This window comes from Bicyclus anynana, chromosome 19 (assembly GCF_947172395.1).
Source record: "Bicyclus anynana chromosome 19, ilBicAnyn1.1, whole genome shotgun sequence".
NCBI classification, from domain to species: domain Eukaryota; kingdom Metazoa; phylum Arthropoda; class Insecta; order Lepidoptera; family Nymphalidae; genus Bicyclus; species Bicyclus anynana.
In genome coordinates, this window is record NC_069101.1 from 9,057,589 (window position 1) to 9,083,326 (window position 25,738).

Consider the following 25,738-nt stretch of genomic DNA (forward strand, 5'->3'; position numbering starts at 1 on the left):
AACGTACCGGAACGCTAAATCGCTTGACAGTACGTTTTTGCCGGTAACTAGCCACGGCCGAACCACCCGCCAAAAAAACTGTAAACTCAAATGGTAAAAAATTAACTTTTATAACAGTTACCTACGAGTAACTATCTATTATCTGATTTGTATAATTTTGAGGGCATTGAATTACCTTAATCGGGCACTGATCATTTTAAAAATAAATATCTATTTCCTTGTCCCTATCATAGTTAAAGTACAGGTTTAAGTGTTGTTAAAGCTTCTTACTGGCAAAAGACGGCTTAGGCGTTGAACGAGGGTAGACGAGCAGGGGATGGGGTTGATGGGGCTCTTAGCATGTGAGACATATGTAGATGGGAGGGATTAAGAGCACCGTGTGTCTCGTAGACATTCTACGAAACTTGAAATCGTAGGATGTACATAGGATGTAGAGCTGTATACGTATCGGCACCTGCACGGCTATTCTCTAACGATGTTTTGTATAACTCGCAAGTGCGATTTTCGAAAACACCGCTATCTTTCTCATTCTATAGTATCGTGTTAAACAGAGATAGATAGAGGTGAAATCGAAACTCGCACTAGCGAGTTATAAAAATATCGTTACAGAATAGCCTAGCTGAACTGGGTCCTAACTGAAAATACTTTGTTTTTATATAGGAAGTATGAGGCAAAATGCTGAGTTGGGTCCTTTTTCTAGGTTTATGCCACTGTGTGGGCAGTTTAACTATAGAATAATTTAGTATTTAATAATGCAATATGTGACAATACCTAAAAATAAAAATCTTTCTTAATTCTTTATAGTACAAGATCCGGCATAAGAAATACATACCCTCATCTGCTATTTCACTGGGATGAGACATATACGATAGTAAATAATTCACATTGATACTGCACATAGGTTGCCTAGTTAAATTGCGGCCAAACGGTATTTAATAATTATTATTTTTTACTTCATTTAAACTACTTTACTCGTTGGTGAATTAAAAAAAAAATGTACAGTAGTTAAAAGAAAATATCCAATAGAATTGAAAACGTATAGGTTGCTTGCTTTCATACTGCAATTGTAGGGTTACCAGATATAAGTAGTTAAGTAATGTTATTTACATACCCTCATCAGTAATTTAGTCGTCTAATATGTCAAATAAATGCTTATTTCATACTTAATTTAACTGTACTAAGCCTTTGATCTAGTTCATGGTTTCCTAGAGTTTGTATGAAAAATATGTGTGGTTGCCTATTTGTAATGTGCCACTGTGAAAAATATCTATCATTTAATTCTTATCACCAATAAATAGCAGATGAGGGTATATATTTCCAATGTCGGATCTTAGAGCATATCTCTGATATAGCTTGATTCGTTATGATTTTGGAAAAAGAAAGAATAAGTGGCTTCGAATGAAATTTTTCATTTCAATATAGTTTTTTTCTCTTCTACCAGAGCTTTTTATAAACAAACAAACAGCTAAAAAGTTGAAAAATTCGATGCAGATACTTTTGTATGGGAATGGTCACTTCATACACGACTGTAATACTTATTTATTTTGTATGAAACGCGGTTTATATGGAATATATTATGGTCTAGGGACTACGTGTGTTGGGTCAGCTAGTACGAGTGGCGAATAAAACTCCTATCTCTATTGTAAACCTCACTTCTTAAGGTTTATAAACTACACTAAAGTTTCAATAATCTAGTAACATTTAATAATAACCTTTAGTAAATCCTAGTCGAGAATATTCCATTGCGTAATAATATAATTATGATTGCATTGTAATTTCCCTTTACAATTTCACCGTTGCTATTTGACGTACTAATTTGTCGGCTAACTCCGTCCCAGTTGAATGTCAAATGATGCCAGTCGCCGAGCTACGTTTGGCCGGACGTTTCAACGTTCATTACATAAAATATTCACGTTAATTACGTTTCTGAGCTACTGTGCTCTCATGTTGATCTCGAATCTAGATAAGTCACAAGCTGTTTCAGTAGTAGGGGTTAAGTTATGCAATTTCGATATAGAACGAGCTACGAATACGTCTCATTTTCTGAAGGCTTGAATTTTGTTAGCCAATGCTCTTACCATGTGTAAATAAGATAGGCAATTATGGAGTTTAAGCCGTGGTAGGGTAATCACACATTGTGTGTAAGTGTGTAAGTATGTTTGTTCCTCTTTTACGCTGCGGCTACTGAAGCGATTTGGCTGAAATTCGAAATAGAAATAGATTTTACTCTGGATTAACATATAGGCTACTTTTTATCCCGGAAAAATCCATGGTTCCCGCGGGATTTGTGAAAAGCTGAATTCCACGCGGACGAAGTCGCGGGCGTCCGCTAGTCTAAGTATAAAACGCAATTTTTTGATATTGTCTTTGGGATATCATGAGGAATCAATGTCTCTATTCACCACACATATAGCTTCGTGACAATCCTATCTATATCAGAGAGAGATAGGGAACCTAGAGCAATCACAACGCATTAATTTTATTTCAGTTTTTTAATCTACAAATCTGCGTATCTGTGTTTTAAATTGGGATTTAATTATCACTAACTTTACAAAGTACCTATTCATTTCTGTTAAGATAAGTACATAAAATAAATAAAAAAAAAAATAAGCCTGCTGGTTAGTTACATTTACATTTTTAAGTATATACATAATTCTTATTCATTAGCAGCTTGCCCTTCGACATAGGCCTCCCCTAAAGATCTCCACTTTTCTCTATCCTTCGCCATTCTAGATAAGTACATAATACCTATTCAAAAAGTAGCAATAGCAGCCATACAAAGTTTTTTCGAAATCTATTTTGCTAAGAATCTCTAAACCTCTAAACTTTACAACCTTCTTTACATACAAACAAAATCATCGCGACAGATTTTGTTACGGCCTCTTAAGGGCAGGTGTGTGAAATTTCGTTTGACCCTTGGGTAATAAAATATTCAGGAGTCGCAAACTTGGAGCCTTGGGACGCCAGAGGTATAGTAATGAAGCTAGTTTTGTTGTTCAAATATTATGTTTACGTATTTTACGACCCTTTTTTGAACATGTTTATTACTCTTTCACGCATAAAGTACTAAATGGATTTGGCTGAAATTTAAAACGGACTTAGATTATACACTAGATTTGTGTAAAGTAATATATTAGATATATTACACAAGACAAATCCTTGCAGATTTTGCCCATGTTGTCCCCTGTCACCCGTCTTATTTCGTCCGCCCATCTATGGCTGGACGAAGGCTTCGGCCGTGGCTAGTTACGACCCTACCGGGAAAGACGTACCGCCAAGCGATTTAGCGTTCCGGTACGATGTCGTGTAGAAACCTATAGGGGTGTGGATTTTTATCTTACTCCTAACAAGTTTCCTCCTTGCTCTTCTCCTTGACTTGTATACCATTTCATGACCGATTTGCTCCATTTTTCTGTGCTAGCTATCCTAATAATAATTTCCAAAAATCTATTCCCGTGGGAATATCCCCAATATGATTATTACTTTATTGTTTGACTAAATAAATAAAATGGTTTTAAGTAATACACATTCACAAAGATAAGAAAAATTTTATTTGGGAAAACAAGCACGTCAACTAAGTAACGACCTTTTGAAATTCGTTTAAAAACAAATTATGTAATAAAAGAAAGCCATTTCTACCAAGGTGAAGTATCTAATTACCTACTTCAGAAATAATTAACGTTAAATTCACTGTACCAAATTAAAAAAAATCGAGGCAATGTATCTACCAGGTATAGCGACGTAATTCTCATTATTATCAGTCTTTTTAACGGGCCACTATAGGGTCAACCCTCCCTCCTTATAAGAGATGGATCTAGAGCTTAGACTCACCACGCGAGTCCAATACGGGTTGGCGGGCTTAGAGTGATAAATGTAAAATTCATTAACAACCACTGCACACAACACTCCAAAGACGGGGGTGTAACTTTACCAACTCCAAGCTAAAAATTCCTTAGAAGAATGGAAATTCATTACCTCATAGCCCGGCTCAGGATTCGAACCCACGAACTCATGATCTGAAACCACATATAGGTTGCAGACTGGGCCAACGAGCCAGTATCTATACTAATATTATAAAGCTGAAGAGTTTGTTTGTTTGAACGCCCTAATCTAACGGACTACTAGTCTGATTTGAAAAATCAGTGCTAGATAGCCCATTTATCGAGGAAGGCTATAGGCTATATATTATCCCTGTATTCCTACGGGCACGGGAACCACGCGGGTTAAACCCCGCGGCGTCAGCTAGTGTAATCATAAAGACATTAAGTTATTTACAAAATTACAAAGACAGATTTTTGAGTTCAACTTAATTGCTTATTTTAATATTATATTGGTATTCTCGGAACATTTTGCTAAGAGAATTACCTTGAATGTTAAGAAGATTGTACTAAGAGTTGGTATTTCAAATCAAATTAGGCGAAGTAATTTAGATTTTCAAACAGAATTTCGTTATTAAATGATGGTAAATCCATAACAATTTAACTTTATTTTGAAGTAGATAGGTACGGCATCTAAAGTGGAAGATGAAATACGACGTACGAATTTATTTTTATGAAATTTTTATTTATTTATCGAGTCGAATCGAGAGTTAAATTTCATTTTTCATTCTTTGGCTAATGATAAGTGTTTTCCACGTATGGATTCTAAGCTATTCTAGCATATTCCCATATTATTATTTATGTGATGCCTTGCTAATAACTTTTTTTTTAAATTACTGAAATAAATCAAAAATCTGTCTAACCTTTTTTGGGTCATGTTTAAGATACTACTGAACTTCTAAGAAGTTTCAGGTAGATAACCATAATAGGCTAGTTGACATTTTTTTAAAAGGGTCATAAATTGTTTATTATCGTTATTATTTAGCTGTGATAGCCCAGTGGCTATGACCTCTGCCTCCGATTCCGGAGGGTGTAGGTTCGAATCCGGTCCGGGGCATGCACCTCTAACTTTTCAGTTGTGTGCATTTTAAGAAATTAAATATCACGTGTCTCAATCGGTGAAGGAAAACCTCATGAGGAAACCTGCATACCAGAGAATTACCTTAATTCTCTGCGTGTGTGAAGTCTGCCAATCCGCATTGGGCCAGCGTGGTGGACTATTGGCCTAATCCCTCTCATTCTGAGAGGAGACTCGAGCTCAGCAGTGAGCCGTATATGGGTTGACGTAATTTATAAATTTAGTTTTTTACTTTATGAAATTGATCTTGTTTTATATTAAATTTGATACGAGCAACTACCTAATTCACGTTCTAATAATAACGTTACGAATTAGTAATACCTATATAATGTAGCAATAGATTCAAGTGACAGTATAAGCTGGCCTACATCTGTCATCGAGGTATTACAGCATACTAGTTACACGCCTCATGCCACACTGAACAGTGTCATGTCGAGAGAATTAATGATTTCTGAATTAATTGTTATCATTTGACGAAGTAATTACTTTAACTTCTGACACTGAAGGAATTTCATTAATACAGAAAACTAAACCGACAGACGGTTTGAATTTTTGACCCTAGCGCCATAGCACCCCCATTATTAATCAAATAATATTCATGAAAATGCAACTTTTCTAATAAGCTGTAAGCCACGACAACCCTTTTCCTAAGGAACAACAAAAATAAATAGCAAAATTGACAAACTCTACGGGCAAAGAAGTAGAGTCAAGTGATATAGCTTTTTAGACAAGGGTAAGGGTTTAGGCATAAACAGTGTTCCTTCTAAGTTTGCATGTATTTAACTATAATCCCTCCAAGTTCGCGTGAAACTAGAAGACGATCCAATACGGGGGGTGTGTATTGGACCGTCTTTTAGTTGATGATTTGTGCCATAAAACGTGTCAGAAAACATAAAGCTACAGGGGACATTATTTTTCTGTATTCTGAGAGGACATTCATCACTTAACTATTGTTTTATTAGAAACGTCATTTTTTTTCTAGTGTTGAGTAAGTGCCGATGGCTCCATGTGGGACCACTACGGCGTCACCGGGGGGTTAGGACGAGCGCAGAAGCATCGCCTGATGAGACCCAAAGGTTGTGAAAGGGGAAGGTGTTACCGTGACCTGAGTGAATCAAAAAAATGAAATTAGAAAACCCACGTCCGGGTGACGTTAGATATCGGGGACCTCGTCTTCGCCGGCGAAGACGTTTAGAAACGTCAATGCGAAACGTTTCGCATGCCCGTCGACTGGATGTGAGCAATAAAACTTTGCCACTAACTAGTATGATGGTATTTCCTGCAATAGATACGAGACAATTTGTTGACAACAATTGGGTTTAGACGACTCTAGAATCTCACAACACTCGTAAATTGCAAAACAACAGCGCTATTCCGTGACCTGTGATTTTATGACTCTTTAGTCTCGAATTCCTCTCTAACTTTCTCTGTCTAATACGATACTATGGGTAGAGAGAGATAGAGACGAATTTAAAACTTTCAATGTTGAGTTATAAAAACTTAGTTATATAGAATAGCTAGCTAGCTATTAAAGCTATAGCTTGACAACTTCTTTTGTAACACTCGGGAGCGTGTAGCGATAAATGAAAAATCCACGATTGACACACCTCACTTTTCCGCACGCACGATTTTACACCCGCGCAGTCTTTCCCTTCGTCGCCCGCATATCATGGGACTGTCATCAACAAACTTGCCAGACTATAGCATTAAGGGTTCGTTGCCATTAACCATACTTTGTCAAGTAAACACCATAACAGAAGAAATCTTATTATATTAGTGTTTTGGGGCCCGAATATTAATTATTAAGTTTCCAAAGTTTGGTACGACAAAATAAATACGGAACTAATTGAAATGCGAACTTCAAGGCCGGAAAGTTTGGCAAGATAAATATTATACACCACTGTCACCATCAGTCCGCTTTTTTATGGATTGTGTCCTGGGTCGCTAAGTATTTTATACTCATCTATCTAACAAGTTTTATTAGAATTTGAACTTTATTTCTATGGGATGTCAAAAATAAAATGTCACTAAAAAGGTAATTGCCATGGAAATGAGCGATGTCACATCGCTGTAATTTTACAGAATGCAGGGGCCGTTTTAATATAATTGAAACGATTGTCGATTTGTTTGTGAGTTTAAGGATTAAATTGCTGCAAACGGACAAACTAGTATTCTAGTTTTCATTTTACAATTTACATGCAAAAATGTTGGTATAGTTTTTGTTTATTTTATCCTCATCATCATCCTCATACATTTTATATTTAACAAAGGCTTTGTTTCCGGGCTTACCAAGAGGTAGCCTCATAATTAGGCTTGAGGTAGATTTATGAGCCCGTCGCTGTACTTTGATTTTTAGAGCTTTTCTTCCTCATTCTTGCCACATTTGTAATCTTCACAATACCACAAACTTTACCTCTTTGGAATATTAGTATAGATGATCTAGATTTTATAGACTTCGTCTTGTGTCCGAATATTTTTATGGACACTCTATTCACAAGCAAGTTGTCGGTTGCAGGAAGTTCGTCACTTAATAACTGTAACTTACTGAAAACGGAATTTAGTGACGCAAATATAATGTATTTCAGTACGAAATTATTCTATGTAGAGTCACAATAATATAATTTATTAGCAGACGTCTTTGTCCTCGAAATTCAGTTAACAAAAATCCCACAGGAACCGTTGATTTATCCAGGGTAAGAAACATTTTCCACCTCTTAGTTAAAAATCCCCTTAAAATCGATCCAGCTGTTCCAAAAATTAACCTGGACAAAATATTAAAAAAGCTTTTTTGTGTTTTGATATCGATATATTTTTGAAAACAGAATAAGGTTATTATGTTATTAATTCAATTGATAATAATAATAATTAATCTGTTTGAAAATGTAAAAGTAATCATTGTTAATTTTTTACTAGTCTTTACATGTAAATTGTGCCAATTTATAAAAGTAAAGCGAAATCTTGACTTTATTTATAAAGAGCATCTTTGCTTTGGTAATCTTATACTTGTAGGGAAAATTATCCTTGCACCCTCGTCAATTTGTGCTTCAGTGGACTTATTTGCTATTTTATTTACTGTCAGCAATAGGGATGAAGGCAGTAAATTAGGAGTATGCTATCATAATCATCATCGTCATATCAGCCGATGGACGTCTACTGCAGGACATAGGCCTTTTGTAGGGACTTCCAAACATCACGATAGCTTAAAAGTCGTCCAGCCTTTGGACGTCTATCGGCTGATAAGATGAATAGAAGAAGATAAGATTCTTCAAATAATAAATAATTTATCCGAAGATTGACGAGTCTATCAAAATAAATCCCATCAGTTTATTAATTACAATGTTATTTCTCGAGGCAACTATTACTAAGTCTGTCAATATGTCATATCAAAGAGATTCACCTCAAAGCTTGTTTGATTGTCCCAAACTTGGTAGTGAAATGATCCTTCCGACCCTCGTCATTATAAGTTTGAGATGCCTCTTGACTGTTTGCTGCAGTGGTCTTTTAGTTAGTGCGTCGTTATGGCTTTAGTTAGTAACTTATGAATTTAATACAAATAAACTTCCTTCATAATCATTGTCTCCACGCTCCTCTAATACGAGTTTTTTTTAAATATTGGATAGAAGCAGGCGTTACTTTGCGGAAGTTCATCATGTTCATCATCAATTTATTTATTTTGCTATCATCCACGAAAAGCCAACGAACTCATGCGACAAAATCGCCCAGGTCCGACAAAATACTCTCTATGGTTCCGAAACTAAGTTTCGGAACCATAGAGAGTAACTATGGACCTCATAAGAAGGCTCAGAGTCACACAGCGGGTGATGCAACGAGTTATGCCTGGAGTTTCTCTGCGTGATCGAATCAGAAATGAGGAGGTCCGCAGAAGAACCAAAGTCACCGTCAAGCTGAAGTGGCAATGGGCGGGGCACATAGTTCGAAGAGCCGATTTACGTTGTGGTTCCAAAGTGATGGAATGGCGACTCCGCGCTAGTAAGCGCAGTGTTCGTCGACCCCCCACTAGGCGGACTGACGACATCAAGTGAGTCGGGGGGATTCGCTGGATGCAGGCGGCTCAGTATCGTGATGTTTGGAAGTCCCTACAAATGGCCTATATCCTGAAGTGGACGTCCATCGGCTAATATGATGACGTCAAAAAAAACATGATATTTTTTTCTCAATCTAGTAGAACGATAATGAACAATTTAAGACCATTAAAAAAGTGTCAACTAGCCTATTGTACACTACGGAATAGGTACTGGATTATACAGATTGCCACTAACATATATCTTTATGAGTTAGTGGTCGAATTTCGACCAGGCGTTGGTCGAAATATACCGTAACCGACCGGACCGGACCGTAAACTACTACTAACAATAATTACATGACACCCCACTTGTCTCAATTGCAGCTCTATGCTAAGGTTGGAGACCTATTCGACCTACATTGTGAATTGCACTCGTATAAACATTGTATTTTACTTTCCAAGTAGAAGTAAGAGCGTATAATGTTGGACTAAATAATTCTTGCCTTCTTTGCCGAGGCCGGAATGCTTTTCAAGGGTTGTCAATGAAATGAATTAAATTATACTAAAAGGAGTAGTGAGGTTTTTTGTAAGAGGGCCCTTCAGAAGTACTGCCGCGTTGCTAATTCTGTCAAGCATCGCTATCTTTCGGTTTGCAGGGGATAGTTGCCAGAAAAAGCTAGCAAATAAGGTATGGACAAATTATAGGTAATAGATTGGGCTTTCATACATTTCATCATGTATTTTGCATAATATTTTTTTTAAAAGAACATATCATTGCTATATTTTTTTCGTTTGGATGTTTGTTACTCTTTAACGCCACTACTACTGAAGCGATTTGGCTGTAATTTGGAATGGAAATATATTTTACTCTGAATAGGCAACTTCTTATCCCGAAAAAATCCATGGTGTCCCGAGATTTGCAAAAACTGATCATTTTGTTTGTTACTCCTTCACGCCTCGACTACCGAACCATAGATATGTTATAACATAGGCTACTTTTTGTCCCGGAAAAATCCATGGTTCCCGAGGGATTTGTGAAAAACTAAATTCCACGCGGATGAAGTCGCGGGCGCTAGTATTGATATATCAAGTGTTTCATTTTTGTACTACTTAATTTAGAGAAAATTATGATTTTCAATAAATGTACAACATTTTCTCTAGAAAATACGGAGTGAAGGCTATCAAGAGTCGTTTGTTTTTATACGCGAGCTTGATGGGGCTCTAAAGAGAGTTCAATCTCTCAGAAAACTCATTACTTTGTCTCATTTAAAATTGAAATTGACAAGTATTTAATTTTCATAAACTTTACCACGCTTTTACTTAGATACCTACCTCTTTTGTTTTTTTTTTATTCTTTACAAGTTAGCCCTTGACTACAATCTCACCTGATGATGTGTGAAGTAATGATGCAATCTAAGATGGAAGCGGGATAACTTGTTAGGGCGAGGTTGAAAATCCACACTCCTTTCGGTTTCTACACGGCATCGTACCGGAACGCTAAATCGCTTGGCGGTAAGTCTTTGCTGGTAGGGTGGTAACTAGCCACGGCCGAAGCCTCCCACCAGCCAGACCTGGACAAATTAAGAAAATCTCAATCTGCCCAGCCGGGAATCGAACTCAGGACCTCCGTCTTGTAAATCCACCGCGCATACCACTGCGCCACGGAGGCCGTCCATATCCTCTTAGCAGTGCTGGCAGTGAGGGCTGACTCTGTAGTGCGTAAAATAGACTGATAATAATGAATCACATACTATAGATGTAATATCGAATCCTTAGAACATGATATTTATTTGAATTTCAATATCAAACTTTATCATAATTATTTTAACTAACTAGATCAACAGTATAGGACTGATTTACAGCATTACTGAGCTCGAGTCTCCTCTCAGAATGAAAGAGGTTAGACCATTAGTCCACCACGCTGGCCCAATGCGGATTGGCAGACTTCACACACGCAGAGAATTAAGAAAATACTCCGGTGTACAGGTTTCCTCACGATGTTTTTCCTTGTTTGAGACACGTGATATTTAATTTCTTAAAATGCACACAACTGAAAAGTTGATGGTACATGCCCACCGGATTCGAACCCACGCCCTCCGGAATCGGAGGCAGAGGCCATATTAACTAGGCTATCACGAATCTCTGGATTTACAGCATACGCATTGAATTTTCACAAGCCGCTGAATAATGCGTCGCGTTACCTTTACACTTGTATGTATAGGTATATCCGGTCATTTCCACGTTTCCACCTTGTTCCAACCGCGCGTCAGTCGCGGTCAGACCGCGCCGCTGACGTGACGTGTGTAAGACCGGTCATGTTCCCAAATGACACGGATAAAGTGACTATTGTGGCACCAAGTGAAATAAATCTCTGTCATAATATATACTTGTACATTTATGCTGTGACACTTTTGCGAGTGCAAAATACGTGTGGCATTTTTTTTTAATGACCACAGTGATGGGAATAAATTAGTTTAATGAATGTGAGGGTATTATAAAAGTTTTGGTGGTTTTGCGCGGTTATACGAGCTTTCCAGTGCATTTTTAAGGTAATTTTTCATTGTTTAACTATAATAATAGGTAGGTACCTACCAGTATTTAATCCCTAAGTGCATGATTTTTTTTTGTGTAGCCAAAGATTACCTAAAAAATAAATAAAAAATCTAGGTAAATTCGCTCTCCGAATCTAAAGCAGAGGTCATATTTCGGCTCTATTATTACACATTTATTTTTTCAAAAAGAAATAATATTAATTCACTTTAACAACTGAAAAATAAAATTTAAATTTTAAGGTTTTAATTTATATTTTTTATTATTTATATAAGTTTTTCAAGCTATAATAACAAAATCGTAAAATCCTTTTCATGAAAGAAGTCCCCCAGACGCAGCGCTAATGTCTTATTGGCGCTCATTTTGTTATTTGGTAATGGCGTAATTTTTTTCTCGGGAACCATGAATTTTTCCGAGATAAAAAGTAGCCTATGTGTTAATCCATGCTATAATATATCTCAATACCAATTTTCAGCTAATTCGGTTCAGTAGTCGAGGCGTGAAAGAGTAACAAACATTCATACCATCAAAATCATCAGTTTTCGCAAATCTCGGGAATCCATGAACTTTTTCGGGATTAAAGCAGCCTATGTATTAATCCAGAGTAAAATCTATTTCCATTCCGCTTAAGTAGTAGCGGCGTTAAAGAGTAACAAACATCCATACATCCATACAAACTTTCGCGTTTATAATATTAGTAGGATAAGTAAGCTAGTATTTTTTGTGAATACGAAATATTAACATAATCAAATTTTCATACCGCTTTTTATCGTCTTGAACAATTTAGTATGTAAGAATGTTCGCTATAAAAAGTATTATCGGAAACAATATCCACCCACGCGCAAAAGATCCGATACTAAATTTTTGATATTAACATCCTGTATGTGAAAGATATGAAGCCTTTATGAAATATCTTTACTGCTTTAGAAACGGTATCTCATTGTGTATAAAAAAACCAATAAGTATCGTATAATATCATCATATATCATCAGTACGTCGTCGTCGTTATCAACGCATATTCGGCTCACTGCTGAGCTTGAGTCTCCTCTCTGAATGAGAGGGGTTAGGCCAATAGTCCACCACGCTGGCCTAATGCGGATTGGCAGACTTGACACACGCAGAGAATTAAGATTATTCTCTGGTATGTTTTCCTTCACCGTTTGAGACACGTGATAATTAATTTCTTAAAATGCACACAACTGAAACCTTGGAGGTGCTTGCCCCGGACCGGATTCGAACCCACACCCTCCTGAATCGGGGGCAGAGATCATATCCACTGGGCTATCACGGCTCAATAACACCTATCTATGCTAATATTATAAAAAGGTTAAGTATGTGGTGTTGTAGGGGGTAATCTCTGGATCTGCTGAACCGTTTTTGAAAATACTTTTACCACTAGAAAGCCACGTTATTCGTGTGTGTCATAGGCTATGTTTTATTCTCGTTTTTTGTTTTTTTTTACAATCTCACCTGATGGTAAGTGATGATGCAGTCTAAGATGGAAGCGGGCTAATTTGTTAGGAGGAGGATGAAAATCCACAACCCTTTCGGTTTCTACACGGCATCGTACCGGACCGCTAAGTCGCTTGGCGGTACGTCTTTGCCGGTAGGGTGGTAACTAGCCACGGCCGAAGCCTCCCACCAGCCAGACCTGGACAAATTAAGAAAATCTCAATCTGCCCAACCGGGGATCGAACCCAGGACCTCCGTCTTGTAAATCCACCGCGCATACCACTGCGTCACGGAGGCCGTCGTATTATTTCTGAATCGGAAACTACGCGGAACCGCGGGGCGTTGGTTAATAAGATATAAGATTGGAGATAGGAAGTTGTTAGGTATTCTTTTTCTTTATCCAGAATATGTACAAAGTCCTTGTAACTTTTTCATATATTGAAAAAAGAAACCAAGAAAACATTATAATTAAAAAGTTGGACGAAGAAATCTTTACTCTTTTCTGAAACTTTGTATTTTCTGCATTTTATTAAAGATAATTTCGGAACCGTCTGACCAAGCGACAATGTATTGTGGAATAAGAGTCTGCAATAGTCAGATCTACTTCATTTAATGAAGGTGGAAAAATTGACAGCTTATGGTTCCGCAAAAAGTCAAAATTCGTTTTTTAATTAGGCTAATCACTACATTAGTACTTACAAGCACTTTTGAAAAGATAGGTAATGTTATTATTTACTTAATGATGATAGATAAAGTTGAAAACTTAAAATTAAAGTAACGAGAGTTCCACAGCTACAATAAATAGGTAATTATTGACTGCTGGGGCTTTGGTTTTAAGGGTACATACCATTCAAGCTTTAAGAGCATTTTTAAATATTTCCCTCAGTATAATATAAAAATCATGTCTCCGGTGACTGGTCAGTTGGCTCCACAGAAACCATTCGAAAAACACTGCTATGTACATAAAGATTAAACTTTAGCGTAGGTTTATCTTAAAGCTAAAGGTTTCAAATCTTTTATCCTGTAAAAAAACGCTTTTTAAAGTTGGATCATTATAGAGAATATAATAGAGCCTTGAAGCGTGGTATAAGCCAAAGCCACATCATCAGCTTGCACCCGTCCACGGCTGGACATAGGCCATTTTGAGAGCGCGCCACAACCCACGATCCTCCGCCTTCTTTATCCAGTCACTTCCCACTATCTTCTTAATGTAGTCAGACCATTTAGCTGGAGGGCGTCCAACAGTGCGCTTGCACACGTCTACCACACTTACGGCCATCTGTTCTGCAACAAATATGGCCCACCCACTGCCATTTTAGTTTGCTAAACCTTTCAAATCCAAAAACCGTTCACTGCTTAGCTCGAGTCTCCTTTCAGAATGAGAGGGGTTCATCACGCTGGCGCAATGCGGATTGGCAGACTTCACACACGTATAGAATTTAGAAAATTGTCAGGTATGCAGGTTTCCTCATGATGTTTTCCTACACCGTTCGAGAGATGTGATATTTAATTTATTAAAATGCACATAACTGAAAAATTGGAGATGCATGCCCCGGCCCGGATTCGAACCTAGACCTTCCGGAATCGTAGACAGAGGTCATATCCACTGTCTATACCAAAGATACTACAGTGTCATAATTCCACTTCACCATACTCGGCTACCTTGCTCCCCTAAGTCTGGCTTTGGCTATTTGGCTATTGGCTGAAAACTCTCAATTTCATAATAACCAGTGTGTACCCCAACCCAGTAAAACCAATTGTGGTTAGTGTTGCACTATGGTTAGCCTTAATTGAAATGTGTTTTTTGTAGAATAATAAATAAAATAAATAAAATGAGGTGAATCTAGCTACCGCAGTCTCTCGTTCTATAAAGGCGACATAAGAATTTAATAAACCACTAATTACATACATTGGCTCGTGAAACTTCCGTTTACAGAATATGTTGTGCTACGTGTACAGTGTTCAATATTTTCACAAACATAATTAAATTCTTCCCATTACTTTAATTAATAAGAAATTTTGTAAATTTTAAATTTAGGGTTCTTTTTAAATTTTAACGTGTTTTAGTATACCGCGCCTATATAGAAGGTGCTATTTCACTTTTGGCTTTCAAAATAGAAGCATTATGTCAGCCACTGATGATCAAGTAATCTCACGTGCCTGCAGTGCTAACGGCTTGACGTTTGATAAAACTGATTGTGTGTTAGTCGCAATCGGCATGATGTCACATTGCGACCAACACACGATTAGTTTTATCGGATGTCAAGCCGTTAGCGCTGCAGGTGCAGGCATGTGAGATTAGTTGATCGTCAGTGGCTGACATTATTCGTTGGTCTGCTGGTAGACGTCGACCGTGGCTAGTTACCACACTAAAGGAAAAAGACGTACCGCCAAGCGATTTAGCATACGATGCCGTGTCGAAACCACCTTAAGTATGGAAATATTAAACTTTTACTTCTTCTACGTTTTAGCATTCTTCTACTGCATCGTCACTTACATTAGGTGAGATCGCAGACAGGGCTAGCTTGTCATTCAATAAAGTAAAAAATCGCACGCCCTGTATTCGAACCCAGAGTTATAGGTCATTATCAACCCATATTCGGCTAATTCGGCACTGCTAAGCTCGAGTCTCCTCTCAGAATGAGAGGGGTTAGGCCACGCGGGCCCAATGCGGATTGGCAGTCTTTACACACGCAGAGAATTAAGAAAATTCTCAGGTATGCAGGTTTCCTCACGATGTTTTCCTTCACCGTTTGAGTCAAATGCGCTCAACTAAAAAAGTTGGAGGTGCATGTCCCGGACCGGATGCGAACCCACACCCTTGCAGAATCAGAGGCAGAGGTTATATCCACTGGGCTACCACGGCTTGAGTTATAAATAAACTGTTTCAATAATCGTTAAAAAGGCGATTGAGGTATTAAAAGTTACTCGTATTTCCTCATAAAGTTTAAACGAAGCGCGAACAGAATTAAGCAAACGTTCTAAAGGCGAAAGTCAGATTGTCTTCAGTCAAAGCGTAAGGGTTAAATCCCTCGAATCTTTTCAGTTCTATTGTGAAAACAAGAATGAACAGTACTGAGCGACTACATGAATGTATAATTAGTTGCAAAAGGTGAGCCTGCACGGGACAAAGGGCCTCCACACATCTGCGTCACTTTACGGAGCTCTCTAATTTACATCCACAGTTTTGCTTTGTGCCTTATCGTGCCTATTTGTAACGACGTAGTGTTTAAACTCGAGCTTTTAGTAACTAAAAGTTTTTACACAACGGCAGTTCTTTATTACAGCTTTTTGTTACGAACGTACTGTTGCGAGCATTCCCCTAGTAGTGTACATACTACTATGTGACTATTCATACGACAACCGTACGAATAAAGTAATCTATATTTGCCTAATAAGTTAAATTACCTGTTAATTATATATAATTTGTATCCCTTTGACAAAATCATTGCATTATCTGTGTCTAACTAAAAGGCAGCTTACTTGTTAATGAACCTATTGTAACAAGGAAAGTTAAACATAATATTTTTAATTTGACGTTACCATTAACCATTTTTGCATATTTGGGATTACCCAAGATGCACAATTTTTTTAAATTTCAAGTCCAAGTAAAAAGTGGTAGGTATTTCGCTTCTACACCTACTCTTCTTCGTCACCTGGTGCCAGAAGACAGACAACACTTGGTGTCACTAGGTGTTGTCTGCTTTCTGGCACAAACTCACCCTTTTTACCTCATCTTGGGGCAAAATGGTCGAGTCTTTGACTTATACCTACTAACAGTGCTTAACACGTTCGCTGCGGTACGAGGTCAATTGACCTTGTACGTCTAGTGAGTTCAAGAGCGTACCTCGTACCGTACTAGAGGAAAGTACAGAAAAGTCAGTGCCGCAGCGAAAGTGTTAAACAAAAGCTTGTACTAAATGTAGTATGTAAAGAAGATTCAATTCTATTTACAATCATAAGCACCTACATTCCAGTAATTAAAAATACATATTCCATTCCATATTTCAAAATGGCGTTGTTAGAAAATAGGCTAGGTCAGAACAATATAACTGTCACAAGTATTCGAGGCCGAGTGACGTTAGATATACATGCATGCAATTGAGTTTAAAATAGAAGATGGTTTTGTTGGATAGATATAGATATACATATTCCATTGTTATAATTTTTTAGGGTTCTCTGAGGGAAAAACCGAATCTTAAAAGATCACTTGATTGCACTTCTTTCTGTCTGTATGTTGAGACGTTTTGTCACTTGATGACTTCTTATGCCAGCCACTCACCATCCATTAAACCCATGTGCTTGCAGCGCTAACGGCAGGACATCCAATAAAACTAATCAAGTGTTGGTCGCGTTTTGTCGGATGTCCAGCCGTTTGCGCTGCAAGACCGCGAGTTTATTGGATGTTTAGTGGCTGGTATAACAATCTCAAAAGCTCATTCAACTAGAATCAGCAGGTCTATTCACTAACTGTGAGTAATTTTAGTGGAAGCAAATGAAACTTACCAATCATGTAATGTTAGTAAGTAATTCTCAAGTCACGTGATTTCGTTTTCACTATGTGTTTAATGATAACTGATCATAATAGTAATCAGTAAGCCATAGCCATGTCTATAGAAAGAAAAAGGTAGAAAAAGGTAGTGGATATATTTTTTTTTATTTTTTGTTATGAAATTGGTGTTAATTAGTATATTAGGTAGCTATATATACCAAAGTTAGTGAATAGGCCGGCAAGGCCCGAAGCTGAATCCCAAAAATTCTCGCATTTAAGCCCAGTCCCTTTATAGTGCGTCGGGGTTTATATATTTTTTTATGAATTTTATACCTTAAGATCCGAAGCCACAAACGTCTGAACCAACGATCCAGTTAATTAATGTAAAAATGAAATGAAAATTGCAGTTTCAGTCAAATGATGAAATGGCAAGTGCCCATTAATTAGTGCATACTTTAGAATTACCGCTCGGTTGGCAGAGTCATTGAGCTGCTCTTTCATTGCATGCGATGACACGGCTGTAACCTAGTTTTTCTGGCTTACGAATGCAATGTGTGGTCACCGCTTTTTTACCTACTGAAGAAGGGATTATTTATGTAACTTTATGTGTATCGTCATTATCAACCCATATTCGGTTCACGGCTCCAAGAATGGAGATCCACCACGCTGGCCCAATGCGAATTGGCAGACTTCACACACGCAGAGAATTATGAAGCTTCACCGTTTGAGAGACGTGATAGTTAATTTCTTAAAATGAACATTACTGAAATGTTGGAGGTGCGTGCCCCGGACCGGATTCGAACCTACGCCCTCCGGAATCGGAGGCATAGGGGCTATCTACTGGGCTATCACTGGGATATTCATATAATATTTATTGTATGAATTGTAATAGCCCATTGGATATGTGTGTGTATGTTCTAATAGTAAATACTCGTAGAGCTTTATGCCAAAGCTTTTCGTACAAATACAATATCGCCTACTTATTTTATCACCAAGCAGCAATGCTGTGTTCTGCTTCGATATTATGGTTGCTTATATAATTATAATAATAAGCACATAAGACTATTATGATTAAAGTTGACGGGCATTTGAACGCGGTTTGTATATACAAAAGTTTTGCTCTGATAGTTCAGTTCAGTTCTTACAGATCAGTTTCAAATACCACGGAAAGCGTGGATTTTCCCAGTATAAAAAGTAGTATGTTGCTTTTCTATCTAGCAGTAAAACTCCCATTTAAATCGGTTCATGTTACAGAAATTACCCCAGACAAACAAAAAGATAGACTAACAAAAATAAGCTTGATTGTGTTTAGTATCGTGTAAATAACTATGCATTACAGAAAACATCGGATTTAACTATTTAATCAAACTTTACTTAAACAGTTAAATACGAAAAACTTAAACTTAAAGTCAAAGACTCATCATATTATTTATATGCAGTGATTATTTATCATTATTAGTTTACTCATAAAATATCACCTGTTTTATCTACAAACATAATGTATTAATTAATAACTTCATAATCGAAGTCGGTACAAAATACACAAAGAACTCCAATTGGAAATGTGGAAATAACCACGAGAATTTCAGCTGAAAGACATTATTGTATGAAAGGAAAGCAAAGCACTATAGCTTTTCAATGGTGTATTGCCAATGACAGCCTTCACTACCTCAGTCGCGGAGAGCGCGCGCTTACGAGGTGACCTATGCGTTGGACTTAACAGCTAACAGTGTTAGTTACAGTGGTTGTAAAACAATTTTGTGTGTACAGTAAAAGCTCATTATTCGGAGGGATACGATCACTAAATGTGTTGCGAATACAGAAAGCGTGAATATGGAATGGTATTTTATATGGGATTCTATGAGATACGTTCTTGGGTGACAAAATAAAAAACAAATATGTAAAGGAAAAACAATTATTTGAAGTTATTGATTAATTAATATCTGCAGTCTTAGACAATGGTTTGAAGAATTTTTAAAATTATCTTGCTTGACATTTTTTAAAAGCTTCTTTCTATTCAGAGTGATTTTAAGCAGTAGCAATCATTTATTCGCAATTTCGGCAACAGGTTTGCAAGTTAAAGTTTTAATTTGCAGATTTTACGTCAGTTTCGACAGTTAGATCCGCGAATAACGAAATATTTAGCAGCAAATATAGGAGTTGAGACGCAATTTTTCAATCGGCGAAAAGTGAAAACGTGAATAAGGAGCTTTTACTGTATATGTTTTTAGAACTGTTGTTCTAAAGTGGTTGTAAAGCTGTGTTATAGTGTTTATATTACTGTTTTACAATAGTTATACAACTGTTGTAATGGTCATATACATTTCGCACAGATAATAACAGTGAAATAAATATTAATTGTAATGTGTAGTGTAAATATTTGGTGTTGTAAATGATTTCATTAAATAGTGTTGTGACTTCAAATCAAAACTTGGATATCAAATGAAATTTAAGTAAAAGTAAAATTAATTATAAAATAAAAATATGCAGTGTAAATATTTAAGTGGTCATATAAAATAAAAAAATAATAAGCAATTTTAAATTTAAATGTGCAGTTTCTATATTTGGTGTTATTAACTTAATTTTCATATTAAAAGTAATACTATAAATTTCAAATAAAATATAACATATAAAATAAACAAATTTAAATATGTAGTGTAAATGTTTGGTGTTATAAATAAATTTTAATTAAAACGTATATTAACTTTAATTTAACATTCTAATGTAAAAGTGTACTAAATACTTTTATTCATATTTGGGCATCAAAATTGGACATAACAAGTAGTATAAGGTAGGTACATAAGGTTTCCTACAAATTTATTTTATTATTTTATTTATTAAAAGAATATATGCCTTAGGTATCTTTTAAAAATGACCTATATTCCCATCTCCCCTGAACTAGTCGGAAAAGACTGTAGAAGAAGTGGTTAATAGGCATAATAGTACAGCAGACGGGGATCGAACCACGACCCCTCGTTGATAAGAACGACCCCTTTATCGTTAAGCTATAGAATATTCTAGAGTTACCAGTATTAATATATAATAAAGAACTTTAATTTTTTTAATGTTATACACAGTGGATTGCACGTCATAGATGCATACCCTAACAGATATTTTTCTTAATAATTATTATAATTATGCAGATTTTCCCAGTTTGGTTATTTTTTCTTACAAGCGCATACCCTGATCGACAACCTTATGCACGCCACTGGTTATACATTTTAAACTACATTTTTATACAAAACCTGCCAATTTAGACTGCATCGTCACTAAAATCAGGTGAAATAGAGAGACTAAAATCACATGAAATGATCTACAGTAGAGAAAATTTAAAGGGTGGTTACCGGTAGGCAATAAGCCTAGTTAACATTATTATAACCTTTAGTTGACCTCTACCTACTGGAAAACAAACCGGTAACCTAAAGCCTAAACAAACGAGTAAGGTTCTATATACTACTTCTCTTAAAACTATTATATATTTAACAATGATATTTTATGCACGGAAGGGAAGAAACCTTTTCCGTTTTTTTTCTATTTCTCTTGAGGATAAACCTTGTGTTGTAGAAAATCACATAGAAATCGCTGACTAGAGATTTAACTTGAACCCTGGCTTTCAACAAAATTGCTTTATACATATACCTACTAGCGGATGCTCGTGACTTCGTCTGCGTGGAATTCAGTTTTTCACAAATCCCACGGGAACCATGATTTTTACCGGGGTGAAAAGTAGACTATTTGTTAATCCAGAGTAAAATCTATTTCAATTTCAAATCGCATCGGTAGCCGCAGCGTAATGGCGGAACAAACATACAAACACACACACACACATACACACAATCTTTCGCCTTTATAGTATTAGTGTTACAAAAACTACGTTCATACTATTATGTTTGCTGAATCAAAACATACAATTTTAAATTAATAATATACAATTTGGCAAGAAAAATAATAATAATCATGAAAAAGGTCAAATCTTTTTTTGGAAGTTAGAGTTTCATCATCATCATCATTATCAACCCATATTCGGCTCACTGCTGAGCTCGAGTCTCCTCTCAGAATGAGAGGGGTTAGACCAATAGTCCACCACGCTGGCCCAATGCGGATTGGCAGACTTCACACGCAGAGAATTAAGATAATTCTCTGATATGCAGGTTTCCTCACGATGTTTTCCCTTCACCGATTAAGACACGTGATATTTAATTTCTTAAATTGCACACAATTGAAATGTTGGAGGTGCATGCCCCGGACCGGATTCGAACCCACACCCTCTGAAATCGGAGGCATAGGTCATATCCACTGGGCTATCACGGCATTAAAAAATCTGTTGGTCCATATTATTAGAAAAAAATAAACTTATTTATATCTATAATATAATAATATTTTTCTTCTTTGATACTTAAGCTATCAAATCGCGTAATTAAATTTTGGATGAAGATGATATTATTTGATGTAGATCAAATTTAGGACGACAACGAGATACCGTAAACGACATTACAAAGAGAAATCGAAAGAATATTTTTTCAGTGATATACAAGCTCTTAGTATTTTATCTTAGATGTAAAATAAATTTCAGTTTATTAACAAAACGCTGACGCCGCGCGGTTTCACTCGCGTGGTTTCCGTTCCCGTAGGAATACGGGGATAATATTATATAACCTATAGCCTGCCTCGATAAATGGGCTATCTAACACTGAAAAATTTTTTTTAATCGGACCAGTAGTTCCTGAGATTAGCGCGTTCAATCAATCAAACAAACAAACTCTTCAGCTTTATAATATTAGTATAGATAAATTTGTCTGAGGTCGTTAAACTGTTGTTAGAGTTTGGGTAATGAATGTAGACTTAAATAATATTGGAATAACTCAGTTTGATACTTTCAATTTAATTACTTAATTTAGGTATAATTTTTTTGACACGTGCATTTTTTAAACAAAAATTAGTAGATTTTTTTTTGAATTTACGTCTAGTTGCGTATAAAGAAAAGAATTGAGTTCCCAACTACAAATACAGTTGTCCCTTAGGGAAGATGTTTTCATTTCTTTTCCAACGTTATGAAACTTGGCTTTCCCTTGATTATAAACTTTGGTATTAGCTACTTTCCGAGTTACATTATGCAAATTATTGCTTTCTTTCATTAGTCTAATAAAAGCAAAGTTTTGTTTATATTTTTTCGTCACTTACTTGTTATTTTAAAATTGTTGAAGACTAACAGACACCCTGCGGTTTCAGTCACATAGTTCCCGTTCCCGTGGGAATACGGGAATAAATTAAATTGTTATACACTAATTGTAATTAGCGTAACTCTACATAACGACACTAAAGGGACTGTACGGTGTACATTTTATATAGTTACGTTATAGAGAGTTGTCGTTATATGGAAAAAGAAAAATGTATATGAGTAAAATTTTTTCATCGATAATTTCACGACTTCTATTTATTAGTCATGGTCAACAACAGTCTACACGTGCAGGTGCATTGTGCAATCGAAATCGAAAAGAAGAACGAATTCCTTCAAAAAAGGCTATTTTGCATAATGTATGACAGTCGAGACTATTACGGGCCAGGATAATAAGGCGACAAAAGAACGTACACAGCTGCGAATTTTACACTATTTTAAAGTAATTTTCATTTCTTAATTGTTGTCGTTATTATGAGCGAGTTTAATGTCATTTTATGGAAGGCAAGCTAAACTAATCAAAGCCATGTGATGTGGACGCTCTAACAAGTTTATCGTTAAATCGAGTGACGTTGCCTTGAGTTTACACTGTATTTGTATAAACGTTCTGTTGTTTTTCCTTAATGATTGTTTATTCCTTTCATCTTTACGTATTAAAGCTTGTAATATTACAAGTTTTAATAATCTTCCTTTGACAATACTGTGAAATTAATTTAGTTGATCCAGAGCTTAGGTACCGCCAACAGATAAACCTATAGATTTAAAATTTTGATAATCGGTCTTTCCCTGTTCTTATTCTCTGAGTAGAAGAGTAAAAGTATAAAAAACTGCGCTATTCATTTTCTAATTGTCGCTTTTCTAAAGAAATTTACGCATGCGCCTACTTAATGTAGATAAAATTAAAAAGCGAATTTATATATATCTATCTAAACATATAGATATATATCTATATAATACAGTTTTCTTTTTCAAAGTACGTACCATTTTCCAAAATCACAAAATATATATAAATTACAATAATTGCCCGTTTAAATAGAGATAGATATATATAAGATATACATTTTCAATTTATATGTACAAGCGAAGGTAGCAAATATAATAATGTACAGTAAACAAGTCAGGGATCACAAACATGCATCGCCGCGAGCCGTTTTAACCTACATAAATATGTACGTAAAGTTATTTACTCCTGGCGAAAGGGTAAGAAAACGTAAGTAGATAACATGCTCGTAAAATATGGTGAAATATTGTAGCTTTCACAATATATTTTTGTTAGATTGCCTAAACATACCTATAGAAGTGTTAGTCCAAAATGTTCATAAAAATATTGAACCGACTTTAAAATCAGAAAATAAATTAAAAAGCAAAAAATAACATCGTACGTGCTACCTTCTGCTCACTTTGAAAAAGGTGCTACAGTGAAGCATTAACTTTTTTTTTTTCAAACAGTTCTTCCCCGTGGTACTTTCAGAAACGGCTTTAATTAATATGGAAACCCTCCCCCCCAACAATGATAATATTTGATGACTTACTTTACTTTTAACAACAAGATGTTATTTTTTTTGTTATTTTGTTTAGTTTTGTTATTTCTTTTAATGGTCTAATTACATACTAGTTTCTACAAATGATTTCTTTTCTGATGTCTATTATTTTATATTTTCCTTTTATTTTTTTTGTTTACGTTTTCCTGTTATATTTTCTGTGTTGACTATTTTTTGGAAATAATAAAAACACGGTGCGTGCGCCCGAAGTCACCGTTGTGAAAGTACAATTGACGTCACCTATAGCGGTTTATGAGTTTTCTTTCTTTTAAAACTACTTAAAAACTAGATTACTAACTTAAAAAAAACCACTTACTACTAACTAGTACTAAACCAACCTAACTACTTAAAAAAAACCAACATTTAAGAAATAAAATGTAAGTATTTGTATTTGTATAATTTCAGTTTTAAGCGGTTATTTTATACAAAATATCTATACTAATATTATAAATGCGAAAGTAATTCTGTATGTCTGTCTGTCTGTTACCTTTTCACTGCTAAACGGCTGAACCGATAAAGATGAGTTTTAGTATAATGATAAATGAGACCTTTGAGCAAAACATAGGCTACTTTTTAACCCTAAAATAAAAGTAGAAGGGGTTGAAATAGAGGTTGAAAGTTTGTATGGAAAGTACTTCATTTTTAGAGTTACAGTTTTAAAAATTCGTTTATAAATCATAAAAAATACGAAACATAACGTGATTAAAGAATTTTTAAAATTCAACCCTTAAGGTGGTGAAACAGGTTGAAAGTTTACATAAATATTCAAAGCGGATGAAGCCGCGGGCATCCGCTAGTTAAGTAGTACTTACAAGAATATTATGCAATTTCTACAGCAATACTATGTTTTTCCTTAATAGCTTAAAGCAACTTAATAAAGATAAAATATTCAAACAATATCTATCGTAAGGAAAAATAATCCAGAAACAATTGAATTCTACGCATACGAAGTCACGAGAAACTGCTATTAATAAGTAAATTAATGAGTGTAATTAAAGCAATAAGAATAACGAGTCGTTATACGCAAACAATAATTTTATGAGGAACAACGGGGATTTGTTTTCCCAAAGCGTCGATTGAATAATGTAATGGGTGTATTGGCAGGCGGGAAATTGCATTTCTGGCGCACAATAGCGCTGGTGAGCGAAAGCTTTCGCTTACGGCATCCAGACGTTCAATAACATTGCTGAGCTAACCTGTGTTATTAGAGAATGCTATAATAACACAGCTTGGCGCTAAACTTTCAACGCTGACCATACAAAGTGTTACAACGGAGATGGTCCATTTCAGGTCCACTCTTGTACCCCGTACCATTAAAATAAAAAAAAAATACAACGATTCTATTAAAAGTTAAATAAGTGAATATATGTAACTAAATAAAAAGAAACAAATAAAATAAAAACCAAAGTTTTTGAGTTAAATCAAGATGGCGCCCCTAAAGCAACTATGACATGACAATTGACAGCAAACGTCAAATCGACTACTGCATTGAATACGTCATCAATCCGCCATTATTACCCAAATTAGCATTTCTTGGGAAAGATTAT

The 25,738-nt window shown here is 35.8% G+C and overlaps 1 protein-coding gene across 6 annotated transcripts in view; it reads left to right on the top strand.

Annotated features, from left to right (window-relative positions):
• The window catches only part of LOC112045005 (uncharacterized), a 223,345-nt gene that overhangs the window by 65,277 nt on the left and 132,330 nt on the right, over positions 1–25,738 (top strand). Inside the window, exon 1 of one of the 6 annotated variants that reach the window (XM_052887314.1) lies at positions 11,285–11,529. The exons of the other annotated variants lie outside the window; for them this stretch is intronic. The gene's annotated coding sequence lies outside the window, so the exon portion shown is untranslated. Of the gene's footprint in view, positions 1–11,284; positions 11,530–25,738 lie in introns of those variants that run through there. 6 annotated transcript variants of the gene reach the window in all.